The 16289-nt window shown below is 46.7% G+C and overlaps 1 protein-coding gene and 1 pseudogene across 2 annotated transcripts in view; both read right to left on the reverse strand.

The window, feature by feature from the left end:
* LOC311100351 (putative nuclease HARBI1) overlaps window positions 1–16289 on the reverse strand; it is a 1214110-nt gene that overhangs the window by 145307 nt on the left and 1052514 nt on the right. The gene's annotated exons all lie outside the window — the stretch shown is intronic.
* Window positions 2298–16289, reverse strand: part of LOC311100503 (cilia- and flagella-associated protein 337-like) — a 32139-nt pseudogene continuing 18147 nt past the window's right edge. The window contains exon 14 of the transcript in view: window positions 2298–2441. The product of the transcript in view is annotated as a cilia- and flagella-associated protein 337-like (transcript). The remainder of the gene's footprint in view (window positions 2442–16289) is intronic.

Below are 16289 nucleotides of genomic sequence, written 5' to 3' on the forward strand. Positions count from 1 at the left end.
CTACTAACAACGTTGTTTTCTCTCTCCAGAAACAGCACAATAAAATTACCCCAGGTTGTACGTCATTGGTTTTATTTATATAATTCAAATGTGCAGTGATAAGGATGGGATGGATAATAATGTAAAAAATCTAATTGTGTTGATAAAGGTTTAGTCTCTACCCTTTCCTTCATACACAGTGAAGCCTGCCCACTGGGCACACACTAGTTGAGTCAACGGTGTTTCCACGTCATTTCAATGAACCAACGTGGAATAGACATTGAATTGACGTCTGTGCATAGTGGGTGGTGTATTTTATGTACACATGTCATCACATCTCAGCCTGATTCCTGTTCTTTGGTCTTTACGATGATGTCATGAGAACCAGAACATGTTGTGGGAGATGATAGTGCCAAACAGGTTAGACAGAGAGATGGGAAAAATATGGGAGGGGGGAGGAAGAGGGGGAGGAAGAGAGAGAAAGAGAGAGAGATAGAGGGATAGAGGGAGAGAGCGATAAAGAGATAGAGAGTGGGGGAAGAGAGAGACAGAGAAATGGGACAGATAAAAAGACAAGAGTGGAGAAAAAAGACACAGCGACTGACCTTGGATGCTCTAGAGTTCCTTGCAGTAGTTTAGTCAAAGTGGTATCGCATTACCCTGTGAGAACGCCAGCCCTGCCATAGCATAGCACCCCATGACGTGCACTAAGGGTAGACAGTGCTTACCCTGTGAAAATCTAATAGAAAAAACTGTTATGAAAAGCCAAAGCAATTGTTTTATTAAATCTTTTTGGTTATTTCAATTTTTTTCTTAATGATTCTGGTGGTTTTAATAAAAACTAATCACACAATTTGCTAAAACTGCATCAAAACCTCAGGAAAGGCATCAGGGTATTCATGCCTTTCAGGCGAACAGAGTGAGTAGTAGACTGTCCACTTGTCTGAAATGTCATTACCAGTTAATACTTTTTACCCAGACTTTTACACATCTTGGACATTTACTTTTGCTTTGTGGATGTAAGGAATGGGAATTACTTTTTGTGTCAGTGTCGAGTGTGAACCTCGTATTTGCATTCACAAAGTGGAGAGAGCTTGCTAGCTAGCTAAGCTTAGGGATTCAAAACCGACCTGCTGAAAAGGTAAGACATAGCTTATATATCTTGCTAGATATTTAAGTGATATGTCGCGTTTGCTATTTAGTTGTAAATATGTATGCGAGTGTTATAGCTACTATGAAATACTTGTTTTGATTGTTGTTTTCAGACGACGTTAGCAGCTAGCTAGCTGACTACGCCACGCATTGGTTTGTTTCATTTAAATATAAAATTTCGCTTAGCTATTTAGTTGTAACTAGCTATAACTATATGTATCCTGGACATTATGTTATATTTATGATGTCTGTGATCTGAAAGCCATGCATCTAATTAGCTAGCCAGCCACTTCACTTCACACTAGTGGCATGGGATAGCCATGATCATTGGAAGAATTGTAAATCCATTGTGAAAGGCTTTGCATTATTCGGATAAAATGTGTCCATATATTGGTATTTTAGTGCTTCCTATCAGTTGTAACTGTGTAAGCTACATCGGTGTATGGCTGAGCTGTTCAGCAGTGTGTCATTTTGTCGGATGAAATTGAAATATGCCTCCATCGGAGGTCATTGCTTGTGTATATTTGCTACATTGGTATTTACATGTATTTTTAAAAAATTGTCAATTTCAGTTAATAGCCAAAACCACTCTGGTTGTTGGCGCTATCTGTTTTATGGTGAACGTCAAGCTTCATCAAGGTTTATTTGTGAGTAAAACTGCCTTTGATAAACGCCAGTGCTTACCCAGTCATCGACCTTACCGCACGTCACTGATACAGTAGCACCAGACGCATTTACTCACACACACTCCCTGGGATAACAGCAGAGTAGAATCAGGGTATGTATAAAAACACGCATTTTAGCTATTTCGGCATTGTGTTTGTTTTCAAACTAAGGGGTTAGTTCAGGCGTGAAAAAAGTCCATTGGTAAAAGACAAAATAGTTGAAACTCAATTATAACTGAAAGATATGAAAGAGCTTACTTCATTTTCCACCATATTTTTTTAAACCATGAAGCTAGCCTAGCTTATTTGTAGTCCCATTGTTGGCATGTATACGGCGTCCTACAGCGCACAAAACGCAGGACATTCCTAGGTGCATAAGTGCATTCCTGAGGTACTGCATTCTACCCAGGGCCAGAGACAGCAGGGAGAATCACAGACAGACATCCCAATGTCTGATCTGATAGAAGAGGAAGAGGATGAGGAGGAGGAAGAGGAGGCTGGTCAGTTGGCTTCCTGTTCTTGCTCTGAGCTGTTGATTGACAGCTGTAGGGAGCTAAGCCCCACTTCACTCATACACCTCAGAGCCTGACGCTGCATCCACAGGCTCATAGGTAAATCCTCCGGTAAGAACACCTCCTGACAGTCCTGGGAGAGAAGGATTAGAGGGAAGAGGAGAAGAGGGAGAAAAAGAGGGTAGGAGGGTAAAGGAGGTGAAGAGTGATGTGAGGATGAGAGGGAATGGGAGGAGGTCAAAGGAAGAGTGTGAGGTTCAAAGTTTAGGTTGAGAATACATTTGTCATGCAGCCTTAGGACTAACGTTCCAAGAACAAAACATTTCTGACATTCTTTGTTGGAATAATTCCCTCAAGGCCTGAGACTCTTTTCAAACCTCTCTTTCTTTATCTTGCTATTTTCATTCTTCCCTCACTGACCATCACTGAGTCGGCAGGCCAAAATCCCTCACTTCAGGCAGAGCATGGCAACAGACACACAACAAACACAGGAAGACAGAGACAGGGAAATAGAGGGAGAGACAAATAGAGGAAGAGAGAGAGAAGGGGAAATAAAGAAAGAAAGATGGTGAGAGAGAAGAAACTGCATCCAAACGCCGTCACTATGTAACAGTGCAGACAAATACATTTTCTCCCCCAAAAACTATCCGAAATAGAACAGCAATGTTCCTCCTCCTCCTTCGCTCCCTCTTCTACTCCAGTCCTTCCGATCATGGAATATTGCAGCCACACTCTCTTTGCCTAAAGGATGTGGAGTTATGCTGTAAAATTCCTTCTGCAATGATCATTGTTTTTTTCAGTTATATTACTGGTAATAGCTATTATAATACTGGTGTAAGTATCCCAGATGTAAATGTCAAGTCCCTTAGCAACCAAATGTGTATAAACCCAGTAACAATACAATGTAATACAATACATTAATCAACTGTAGCTCAGAGGGACCACTAGTTTGTGACCTTTGACTTTGACTCACCTGCATGGCCAGTGCCTGGAAGGGCGTGCACATGCCCCCAAACACCTGCCTCCTCTCTCGCCTCATTAACAACCAGAAATAAGGTTCTGGTTGTAAGTGGCTAACGACAGAGCGAGAGAGAGACAGAGAGAGAGACAGTGATATATATATATATACACTGACACACACTGACACTGACACTGACACACACTGATACTGACACTGACACTGAACCACACTGATACTGACACTGACACACACTGATATTGACACTGATACTGACACACACTGACACACACCGATACTGACACTGAGACTAACACTTACACACACAGATAATGATACTGACACTGACACACACTGATACTGACACTGACACTGACACACACTGACACTGACACGCACTGACACTGATACTGACACTGACACACACTGATATTGATACTGACACTGACACACACTGATACTGACACTGACACACACTGACACTGACATGCACTGACACTGATACTGACACTGACACACACTGATATTGATACTGACACTGACACACTGATACTGACACTGACACCTACGCTCACTGATACTGACACTGACACACACTGACACTGACACACACAGACACACACTGGTACTGACACTAACACTGACATTAATATCAAACAATAACAGCACTACAGACACAGCCTGACACAAAGGAGCTAGGAGCGCTCTCTATCTCCCCCCCTCTTTCTCTCTCTCGCTCATTCTCTCTGTCTCTCTCTCTCTCTCTCTCTCTCTCTCTCTCTCTCTCTCTCTCTCTCTCTCTATATATATATATATATATATATATATAGAGAGAGAGAGAGAGAGAGAGAGAGCGAGAGAGAGAGAGAGAGAGGACAGAGAGAATGAGCGAGAGAGAGAAAGAGGGGGGGAGATAGAGAGCGCTCCTAGCTCCTTTGTGTCAGGCTGTGTCTGTAGTGCTGTTATTGTTTGATATTAATGTCAGTGTTAGTGTCAGTACCAGTGTGTGTCAGTGTGTGTCAGTGTCAGTGTGTGTCAGTGTCAGTATCAGTGAGCGTAGGTGTCAGTGTCAGTATCAGTGTGTCAGTGTCAGTATCAATATCAGTGTGTGTCAGTGTCAGTATCAGTGTCAGTGCGTGTCAGTGTCAGTGTGTGTCAGTGTCAGTATCATTGTGTGTCAGTGTCAGTATCAATATCAGTGTGTGTCAGTGTCAGTATCAGTGTCAGTGCGTGTCAGTGTCAGTGTGTGTCAGTGTCAGTGTCAGTATCAGTGTGTGTCAGTGTCAGTATCATTATCTGTGTGTGTAAGTGTTAGTCTCAGTGTCAGTATCAGTTTGTGTCAGTGTGTGTCAGTATCAGTGTCAATATCAGTGTGTGTCAGTGTCAGTATCAGTGTGGTTCAGTGTCAGTGTCAGTATCAGTGTGTGTCAGTGTCAGTGTCAGTGTGTGTCAGTGTCAGTATGTGTCAGTTTCAGTATCAGTGTGTGTCAGTATCAGTGTGTGTAAGTGTCAGTGTCAGTTTGTGTCAGTGTCAGTGTGTGTCAGTGTCAACATCAGTGTGTGCCAGTGTTAGTATCAGTGTCAGTGTCGGTGTGTGTCAGAGTGTGTCAGTATCAGTGTGTGTCAGTGTCAGTATCAGTGTGTGTCAGTGTCAGTGTCAGTATCAGTGTAAGTATCGGTGTATGTCAGTGTCAGTGTCCGTTTCGGTGTGTGTCAGTGTGTGTCAGTGTCAGTATCAGTGTGTGACACTGGCATTGTCAGTATCATTGTGTGTCAGTGTCAGTATCAGTGTGTCAGTGTCAGTGTCAATATCAGTGTGTGTCAGTATCAGTGTGTGTCAGTGTCAGTATCAGTGTCAATATCAGTGTGTGTCAGTATCAGTGTGTGTCAGTGTCAGTATCAGTGTGTGTCAGTGTCAGTGTCTGTATCAGTGCGTGTCAGTCTCAGTATCAGTTTGTGTCAGTATAAGTACCACTGTGTGTCAGTGTCAGTGTCAGTATCAGTGTGTGTAAGTGTGTGTCAGTGTCAGTATCAGTGTGTGTCAGTATCAGTGTCAGTATCAGTATCAGTTTGTGTCAGTGTCAGTATAAGTGTGTCAATGTCCGTGTCAGTATCAGTGTGTGAATGGTCAGTGTCAGTGTGTGTCAGTGTCAGTGTCAGTGTCAGTATCAGTATCAGTGTGTCAGTGTGTGTCAGTGTCAGTATCAGTGTGTGTCAGTGTCAGTATCAGTGTGTGTCAATGTGTGTCAGTGTCAGTATCAGTGTGTGTCAGTATCAGTGTCTGTATCAGTATCAGTTTGTGTCAGTGTCAGTATCAGTGTGTGTCAGTATCAGTGTGTGTCAGTGTCAGTATCAGTGTGTGACAGTGTCAGTGTCAGTATCGGTGTGTGTCAGCATCAGTATGTGTCAGTGTCAGTATCAGTGTGTGACAGTGTCATTGTCAGTATCAGTTTGTGTCAGTGTCAGTATCTGTGTGTAGGTGTCAGTTTCAATATAAGAGTGTCAGTGTCCGTTTCAGTGTCAGTGTGTGTAAGTGTCAGTGTGTGTCAGTGTCAGTGTCAGTATCAGTGTGTGTCAGTGTGTGTCAGTGTCAGTATCATTATATGTCAGTGTCAGTGTCAGTATCAGTGTGTGTTAGTGTATGTCAGTGTCAGTATCAGTGTGTGTCAGTATCAGTGTCAGTATCAGTATCAGTTTGTGTCAGTGTCAGTATCAATGTATGTAGGTGTCAGTGTCAATATAAGTGTGTCAGTGTCCTTGTCAGTATCAGTGTGTGTAAGTGTCAGTGTGTGTAAGTGTCAGTGTCAGTATCAGTGTGTGTCAGAATCAGTGTGTGTCAGTGTCATATCACTGTGTGACAGTGTCATTGTCAGTATCAGTGTGTGTCAGTGCCAGTGTCAGTATCAGTGTGTGTCAGTATCAGTGTGTGTCAGTATCAGTGTGTGTCAGTGTGTTTCAGTGTCAGTATCAGTGTGTGTCAGTGTCAGTGTAATTGTCAGTATCAGTGTCAGTATCGGTGTATGTCAGTGTCAGTGTCAGTATCAGTCTGTGTCAGTGTCAGTAACAGTATCAGTGTGTGTCAGTGTCAATGTCAGTATCAGTGTGTTTGTGTCAGTATCAGTATCAGTGTGTGTCAGTGTCAGTATCAGTGTGTATCAGTGTCAGTGTCAGTGTCAGTGTTTATCAGTGTGTGTCAGTATCAGTGTGTGTCAGTGTCAGTATCAGTGTGTGACAGTGTCATTGTCAGTATCAGTGTGTGTCAGTGTCAGTGTCAGTATCAGTGTGTGTCAGTATCAGTGTGTGTAAGTGTTGGTGTAAGTGTGTGACAGTGTCATTGTCCGTTTCAGTTTGTGTCAGTATCAGTATCAGTGTGTGTCAGTGTCAGTGTCAGTGTGTGTAAGTATCACTGTCAGTATCAGTGTGTGTCAGTATCAGTGTGTGTCAGTGTCAGTATCAGTGTGTGTCAGTGTCAGTGTCAATGTCAATGTGTGTCAGTGTCAGTGTCAGTATCAGTTTGTGTCAGTATCAGTGTGTGTCAGTGTGTTTCAGTGTCAGTATCAGTGTGTGTCAGTGTCAGTGTAATTGTCAGTATCAGTGTCAGTATCGGTGTATGTCAGTGTCAGTGTCAGTATCAGTCTGTGTCAGTGTCAGTGTCAGTATCAGTGTGTTTGTGTCAGTATCAGTATCAGTGTGTGTCAGTGTCAGTATCAGTGTGTATCAGTGTCAGTGTCAGTGTCAGTATCAGTGTTTGTAAGTGTGTGTCAGTATCAGTTTGTGTCAGTATCAGTATCAGTGTGTGTCATTGTCAGTGTCAGTATCAGTGTGTGTCAGTGTCAGTGTCAGTATCAAATCAAATCAAATCAAATCAAATCAAATCAAATCAAATGGTATTGGCCACATGGGCCGAATACAACAGGTGCAGACATTACAGTGCATTTATTTTTAATAAAAAAGTAGAATAAAACAACAAAAAAGTGTTGAGAAAAAAAGAGCAGAAGTAAAATAAAATAACAGTAGGGAGGCTATATATACAGGGGGGTACCAGTGCAGAGTCAATGTGCGGGGGCAGCGGCTAGTTGAGGTAGTTGAAGTAATATGTACATGTGGGTAGAGTTAAAGTGACTATGCATAAATAATTAACAGAGTAGCAGCAGCTTAAAAAGATGGGGTGGGGGGGGGGGGGGGGGGGCAGTGCAAATAGTCTGGGTAGCCATGATTAGCTGTTCAGGAGCCTTATGGCTTGGGGGTAGAAGCTATTGAGAAGTATTTTGGACCTAGACTTGGCACTCCAGTACCGCTTGCCGTGCGGTAGCAGAGAGTACAGTCTATGACTAGGGTGGCTGGAGTCTTTGACAATTTTGAGGGCCTTCCTCTGACACCTTCTGGTATAGAGGTCCTGGATGGCAGGAAGCTTGGCCCCAGTGATGTACTGGGCCGTACGCACTACCCTCTGTAGTGCCTTGCGGTCGGAGGCCAAGCAGTTGCCATACCAGGCGGTGATGCAACCAGTCAGGATGCTCTCGATGGTGCAGCTGTAGAATTTTTTGAGGATCTGAGGACCCATGCCAAATCTTTTCAGTCTCCTGAGGGGGAATAGTCTTTGTCGTGCCCTCTTCACAACTGTCTTGGTGTGTTTGGACCATGATAGTTTGTTGGTGATGTGGACACTAAGGAACTTGAAGCTCTCAACCTGTTCCACTACAGCCCCGTCGATGAGAATGGGGGCGTGCTCAGTCCTCTTTTTTTTCCTGTAGTCCACAATCATCTCCTTTGTCTTGGTCACGTTGAGGGAGAGGTTGTTATCCTGGCACCACACGGCCAGGTCTCTGACCTCCTCCCTATAGGCTGTCTCATCGTTGTCGGTGATCAGGCCTACCACTGTTGTGTCGTCGGCAAACTTAATGATGGTGTTGGAGTCGTGCCTGGCCATGCAGTCATGGGTGAACAGGGAGTACAAGAGGGGACTGAGCACACACCCCTGAGGGGCCCCCGTGTTGAGGATCAGTGTGGCAGATGTGTTGTTACCTACCCTTACCACCTGGGGGCGGCCCGTCAGGAAGTCCAGGATCCAGTTGCAGAGGGAGGTGTTTAGTCCCAGGATCCTTAGCTTAGTGATGAGCTTTGAGGGCACTATGGTGTTGAATACTGAGCTGTAGTCAATGAATAGCATTCTCACGTAGGTGTTCCTCTTGTCCAGGTGGGAAAGGGCAGTGTGGAGTGCAATAGAGATTGCATCATCTGTGGATCTGTTGGGGCGGTATGCAAATTGGAGTGGGTCTAGGGTTTCTGGGATAATGGTGTTGATGTGAGCCATGACCAGCCTTTCAAAGCACTTCATGGCTACAGACGTCAGTGCTACAGGTCTGTAGTCATTTAGGCAGGTTATCTTAGAGTCCTTGGGCACGGGGACTATGGTGGTCTGCTTGAAACATGTTGGTATTACAGACTCAGTCAGGGACATGTTGAAAATGTCAGTGAAGACACTTGCCAGTTGATCAGCACATGCTCGGAGTACACGTCCTGGTAATCCGTCTGGCCCTGCGGCCTTGTGAATGTTGACCTGCTTAAAAGTCTTACTCACATCGGCTACGGAGAGCGTGATCACATAGTCATCCGGAACAGCTGGTGCTCTCATGCATGCTTCAGTGTTGCTTGCCTCGAAGCGAGCATAGAAGTGGTTTAGCTCGTCTGGTAGTCTTGTGTCACTGGGCAGCTCGCGGCTGTGCTTCCCTTTGTAGTCTGTAATAGTTTTCAAGCCCTGCCCCATCCGACGAGCGTCAGAGCCGGTGTAATATGATTCAATCTTAGTCCTGTATTGACTCTTTGCCTGTTTGATGGTTCATCGGAGGGCATAGCGGGATTTCTTATAAGCGTCCGGGTTAGAGTCCCGCTCCTTGAAAGCGGCAGCTCTACCCTTTAGCTCAGTGCGGATGTTTCCTGTAATCCATGGCTTCTGGTTGGGGTATGTACGTACGGTCACTGTGGGGACGACATCATCGATGCACTTATTGATGAAGCCAGTGACTGATGTGGTGTACTCCTCAATGCTATCTGAAGAATCCCGGAACATGTTCCAGTCTGTGCTAGCAAAACAGTCCTGTAGCTTAGCATCTGCGTCATCTGACCACTTCTTTATTAACCGAATCACTGGTGCTTCCTGCTTTAGTTTTTGCTTATAAGCAGGAATCAGGAGGATAGAGTTATGGTCAGATTTGCCAAATGGAGGGCGAGGGAGAGCTTTGTATGCGTCTCTGTGTGTGGAGTAAAGGTGGTCTAGAGTTTTTTTTCCTCTGGTTGCACATTTAACATGCTGGTAGAAATTAGGTAGAACGGATTTAAGTTTCCCTGCATTAAAGTCCCCGGCCACTAGGAGCGCTGCTTCTGGATGAGCGTTTTCCTGTTGACTTATGGTCTTATACAGCTCATTCAGTGCAATCTTAATGCCAGCATTGGTTTGTGGTGGTAAATAGACAGCTATGAAAAATATAGATGAAAACTATCTTGGTAAATAGTGTGGTCTACAGCTTATCATAAGATACTCTACCTCAGGCGAGCAAAACCTAGAGACTTCCTTAGTATTTGATTTTGTGCACCAGCTGTTGTTTACAAATATACACAGACCGCCACCCCTTGTCTTACCGGAGTCAGCCGTTCTATCCTGCCGATGTAGCGTATAGCCCGCTAGCTGTATGCTATCCATGTCGTCGTTCAGCCACGACTCGGTGAAACACAAGATATTACAGTTTTTAATGTCCCGTTGGTAGGATAACCTTAATCTTAAATCATCCAATTTATTCTCAAATGATTGAAGATTGGCTAATAGGATTGATGGGAGAGGCAGTTTACTCGCTCGCCGTCGGATCCTTACAAGGCACCCCGACCTACGTCCACGATATCTCCGTCTCTTCCTCATGCGAATGACGGGGATTTGGGCCTTGTCGGGTGTCTGTAGGATATCCTTCGCGGCCACCTCGTTGAAGAAAAAATATTTGTCCAATACGAGGTGAGTAATCGCTGTCCTGATATCCAGAAGCTCTTTTTGGTTATAAGAGACGATGGCAGAAACATTATGTACAAAATAAATTACAAATAACGCGGAAAAACACACATAATAGTACAATTGGTTAGAGGGCTGTAAAACGGCAGCCATCTTCTCCGGCGCCATTATTCCAAAAAAGTGTTGAGAAAAAAAGAGCAGAAGTAAAATAAAATAACAATAGGGAGGCTATATATACAGGGGGGTACCGGTGCAGAGTCAATGTGCGGGGGCACCGGCTAATTGAGGTAGTTGAAGTAATATGTACATGTGGGTAGAGTTAAAGTGACTATGCATAAATAATTAGTGTGTGTCAGTGTGTGTCAGTGTCAGTATCAGTGTGTGTCAGTGTGTGTCAGTATCAGTGTGTGTCAGTGTCAGTCAGTATCAGTGTGTGTCAGTGTCAGTGTCTGTATCAGTGTGTGTCAGTTTCAGTGTCCGTGTCAGTATCAGTGTCAGTATCAGTGTCAGTATCAGTGTGTGTCAGTGTCAGTATCAGTATCAGTGTGTGTCAGTGTCAGTGTCAGTGTCTGTTTCAGTGTGTGTCAGTGTCAGTGTCAGTGTCAGTATCAGTGTGTGTCAGTGGCAGTGGCAGTGGCAGTATCAGTGTGTGTCAGTGTCAGTATCAGTGTGTGTCAGTGACATTAGAACATATCTGGTAGTCAATGGTATACTTTCTCCTGAATATGTCAACATGGTCTGAACAGTCTGAATTTTTTTTTTTTTTTTTTTTTTTTTTTTTAGGGGGTAGATCAGCTTAATATTGCAGATAGATTGTAACTTCCATCAATGTAATTGTCTGCATCACTTCCAATCCCCCATGTTTATATATATATTATATATATATATATATATATATATATATATATATATATATATACAGTGGGGAGAACAAGTATTTGATACACTGTCGAAGCAAAGCATGTAGAGGTCTGTAATTTTTATCATAGGTACACTTCAACTGTGAGAGACGGAATCTAAAACAAAAATCCAGAAAATCACATTGTATGATTTTTAAGTAATTAATTTGCATTTTATTGCATGACATAAGTATTTGATTGCCTACCAACCAGTAAGAATTCCGGCTCTCACAGACCTGTTAGTTTTTCTTTAAAAAGCCCTCCTGTTCTCCACTCATTACCTGTATTAACTGCACCTGTTTGAACTCGTTACCTGTATAAAAGACACCTGTCCACACACTCAATCAAACAGACTCCAACCTCTCCACAATGTCCAAGACCAGAGAGCTGTGTAAGGACATCAGGGATACAATTGTAGACCTGCACAAGGCTGGGATGGGCTACAGGACAATAGGCAAGCAGCTTGGTGAGAAGGCAACAACTGTTGGCGCAATTATTAGAAAATGGAAGAAGTTCAAGATGACGGTCAATCCCCCTCCGTCTGGGGCTCCATGCAAGATCTCACCTCGTGGGGCATCAATGATCATGAGGAAGGTGAGGGATCAGCCCAGAACTACACGGCAGGACCTGGTCAATGACCTGAAGAGAGCTGGGACCACAGTCTCAAAGAAAACCATTAGGAACACACTACGCCATCATGGATTAGAATCCTGCAGCGCACGCAAGGTCCCCCTGCTCAAGCCAGCGCATGTCCAGGCCCGTCTGAAGTTTGCCAATGACAATCTGGATGATCCAGAGGAGGAATGGGAGAAGGTCATGTGGTCTGATGAGACAAAATAAGAGCTTTTTGGTCTAAACTCCACTCGCCGTGTTTGGAGGAAGAAGAAGGATGAGTACAACCCCAAGAACACCATCCCAACCGTGAAGCATGGAGGTGGAAACATCATTCTTTGGGGATGCTTTTCTGCAAAGGGGACAGGACGACTGCACCGTAGTGAGGGGAGGATGGATGGGGCCATGTATCGCGAGATCTTGGCCAACAACCTCCTTCCCTCAGTAAGAGCATTAAAGATGGGTCGTGGCTGGGTCTTCCAGCATGACAACGACCCGAAACACACAGCCAGGGCAACTAAGGAGTGGCTCCGTAAGAAGCATCTCAAGATCCTGGAGTGGCCTAGCCAGTCTCCAGACCTGAACCCAATAGAACATCTTTGGAGGGAGCTGAAAGTCCGTATTGCCCAGCGACAGCCCCGAAACCTGAAGGATGGAGGAGTGGGCCAAAATCCCTTGTCACGCCCTGGCTCTGGGGACTCTTGTATGTTGAGCCAGGGTGTTAGTTTCTTTGTGTAGTGTCTATGTTTCGTTTTCTATGTTCTGTTCTAGGTTATGTGTTTCTATGTTGGCCGGGGTGGTTCTCAATCAGAGGCAATGAGAATCAGCTGTTGCTTGTTGTCTCTGATTGGGAACCATACTTAGGCAGCCTTTTGTGCACTTGTGGTTCGTGGGATCTTGTTCCGTGTAGGTTTGTGTATGACCGAGGACTTCACGTATCGTTTTGTTGTTTTTGTTGCTGTTTGAAAAGTACCTATTAAAGTATGTACTCATATCACGCTGCGCCTTGGTCCACTCATTATGACGATCGTGACAGAAGATCCCACCAAAACAGGACCAAGCAGCGTTTCCAGGAGCAAACGCCGGGTGCGATGGCCCAGGTGGGCCAATGGTGGTCCTGGGAGGACATGTTCGCGGGTAAAGGGCCATGGTCTAAAGTTAAAGCTCTGGCGAGAGAGGAGGTACGGCGGCAACAGTGTCGTCGTCGGACAGACGAGAGGCACCCCCAATAAATTTTTTTGGGGGGGCACACGGCATGGACGACGGGGCTGCTGGAGGCAGATACAGGGCGAGTTTGTGGACGAGGAGAGAAGGCCACCAGGTTACGGGGGCCATTGGTCGTTAGAGGGAGGGAGAGTGTAGAGGTACGGCGAGAGGTACTGAGGTGTGTTACCAGTCCGGTCCGGCCCGTTCCTGATCCCCGCACAAGGCCAGTGGTGTGTGTTCCCAGTACGGTCCGGCCTGTTCCTGTCCCTCGCACCAAGCCTGTGATGCGCGTCGCCAGCCCGGCCCGGCCTGTTCCTGCCCCTCGCACCAAGCCTGTGGTGCGCGTCGCCAGCCCGGTCCGGCCTGTTCCTGCCCCTCGCACCAAGCCTGTGGTGCGCGTCGCCAGCCCGGCCCGGCCTGTTCCTGCCCCTCGCACCAAGCCAATGGTGCGCGTCGCCAGCCCGGCCTGGCCTCTTCCTGTCCCTCGCACCAAGCCAATGGTGCGCGTCGCCAGCCCGGCCCGGCCTGTTCCTGCTCCCCGCACCAAGCCTGTGGTGCGCGTCGCCAGCCCGGCCCGGCCTGTTCCTGCCCCTCGCACCAAGCCAATGGTGCGCGTCACCAGCCCGGTCCGGCCCATTCCTGATCCCCGCACAAGGCCAGTGGTGTGCGTTCCCAGTACGGTCCGGCCTGTTCCTGTCCCTCGCACCAAGCCTGTGATGCGCGTCGCCAGCCCGGCCCGGCCTGTTCCTGCCCCTCGCACCAAGCCTGTGGTGCGCGTCGCCAGCCCGGTCTGTTCATGCCCCTCGCACCAAGCCTGTGGTGCGCGTCGCCAGCCCGGCCCGGCCTGTTCCTGCCCCTCGCACCAAGCCAATAGTGCGCGTCGCCAGCCCGGCCCGGCCTCTTCCTGCCCCTCGCACCAAGCCAATGGTGCGCGTCGCCAGCCCGGCCCGGCCTGTTCCTGCCCCTCGCACCAAGCAAATGGTGCGCGTCGCCAGCCCGGTCCGGCCTGTTCCTGCCCCTCGCACCAAGCCAATGGTGCGCGTCGCCAGCCCGGCCCGGCCTGTTCCTGCTCCCCGCACCAAGCCTGTGGTGCGCGTCGCCAGCCCGGCCTGTTCCTGCCCCTCGCACCAAGCCAATGTTGCGCGTCGCCACCCCGGCCCGGCCTGTTCCTGCTCCCCGCACCAAGCCTGTGGTGCGCGTCGCCAGCCCGGCCTGTTCCTGCTCCCCGCACCAAGCCTGTGGTGCGCGTCGCCAGCCCGACCCGGCCTTTTCCTGCCCCTCGCACCAAGCCAATGGTGCACGTCGCCAGCCCGGCCCGGCCCATTCCTGCTCCCCGCACCAAGCCTGTGGTGCGCGTCGTCAGTCCGGTCAGCTGCTCCACACCGGAGCCTAAGCAATCCGCTCCACCGATGTCCAGTCCAGCTCCAGCCAGCGGGGCCAGACCAGACCAGGGGTGCTACGGGGGGGTTGTTAGAGGGTGGTGGTCACGCCTGGAGCCGGATCCGCCTCCGAGGTGGAATGCCCACCCGGCCCCTCCCCTGTTGAGTTTATGCTGGCGCGGTCACAGTCCGCGCCTTTGGGGGGGGGGGTACTGTCACGCCCTGGCTCTGGGGACTCTTGTATGTTGAGCCAGGGCGTTAGTTTCTTTGTGTAGTGTCTATGTTTCGTTTTCTATGTTCTGTTCTAGGTTATGTGTTTCTATGTTGGCCGGGGTGGTTCTCAATCAGAGGCAACGAGAATCAGCTGTTGCTTGTTGTCTCTGATTGGGGACCATACTTAGGCAGCCTTTTGTGCACTTGTGGTTCGTGGGATCTTGTAGGTTTGTGTATGACCGAGGACTTCACGTATCGTTTTGTTGTTTTTGTTGCTGTTTGAAAAGTACCTATTAAAGTATGTACTCATATCACGCTGCGCCTTGGTCCACTCATTATGACGATCGTGACATCCCTGCTGCAGTGTGTGCAAACCTGGTCAAGACCTACAGGAAACGTATGATCTCTGTAATTACAAACAAAGGTTTCTGTACCAAATGTTAAGTTCTGCTTTTCTGATGTATCAAATACTTATGTCATGCAATAAAATGCAAATTAGTTACTTAAAAATCATACAATGTGATTTTCAGGATTTTTGTTTTAGATTCCGTCTCTCACAGTTGAAGTGTACCTATGATAAAAAATGACAGACCTCAACATGCTTTGTAAGTAGGAAAACCTGCAAAATCGGCAGTGTATCAAATACTTTTTCTCCCCACTGTATATATATATATATATATATATATATATATATATATATATATATATATATATATATACAGTGGGGAAAAAAAGTATTTAGTCAGCCACCAATTGTGCAAGTTCTCCCACTTAAAAAGATGAGAGAGGCCTGTCATTTTCATCATAGGTACATGTCAACTATGACAGACAAGATGAGAAAAGAAAATCCGGAAAATCACATTGTAGGATTTTTTATGAATTTATTTGCAAATTATGGTGGAAAATAAGTATTTGGTCAATAATAAAAGTTTCTCAATACTTTGTTATATACCCTTTGTTGGCAATGACACAGGTCAAACATTTTCTGTATGTCTTCACAAGGTTTTCACACACTGTTGCTGGTATTTTGGCCCATTCCTCCATGCAGATCTCCTCTAGAGCAGTGATGTTTTGGGGCTGTCGCTGGGCAACACAGACTTTCAACTCCCTCTAAAGATTTTCTATGGGGTTGAGATCTGGAGACTGGCTAGGCCACTCCAGGACCTTGAAATGCTTCTTACGAAGCCACTCCTTCGTTGCCCGGGCGGTGTGTTTGGGATCATTGTCATGCTGAAAGACCCAGCCACGTTTCATCTTCAATGCCCTTGCTGATGGAAGGAGGGTTTCACTCAAAATCTCACGATACATGGCCCCATTCATTCTTTCCTTTACACGGATCAGTCGTCCTGGTCCCTTTGCAGAAAAACAGCCCCAAAGCATGATGTTTCCAACCCCATGCTTCACAGTAGGTATGGTGTTCTTTGGATGCAACTCAGCATTCTTTGTCCTCCAAACATGACGAGTTGAGTTTTTACCAGAAAGTTATATTTTGGTTTCATCTGACCATATGACATTCTCCTAATCCTCTTCTGGATCATCCAAATGCACTTCAGACGGGCCTGGACATGTACTGGCTTAAGCAGGGGGACACGTCTCGCACTGCAGGATTTGAGTCCCTGGCGGCGTAGTGTGTTACTGATGGTTGGCTTTGTTACTTTGGTCCCAGCTCTCAGCAGGTCATTCACTAGGTCCCCCCGTGTGGTTCTGGGATTTTTGC

Source organism: Coregonus lavaretus (assembly GCF_964263955.1).
Source record: "Coregonus lavaretus genome assembly, chromosome: 25".
Taxonomy (NCBI): domain Eukaryota; kingdom Metazoa; phylum Chordata; class Actinopteri; order Salmoniformes; family Salmonidae; genus Coregonus; species Coregonus lavaretus.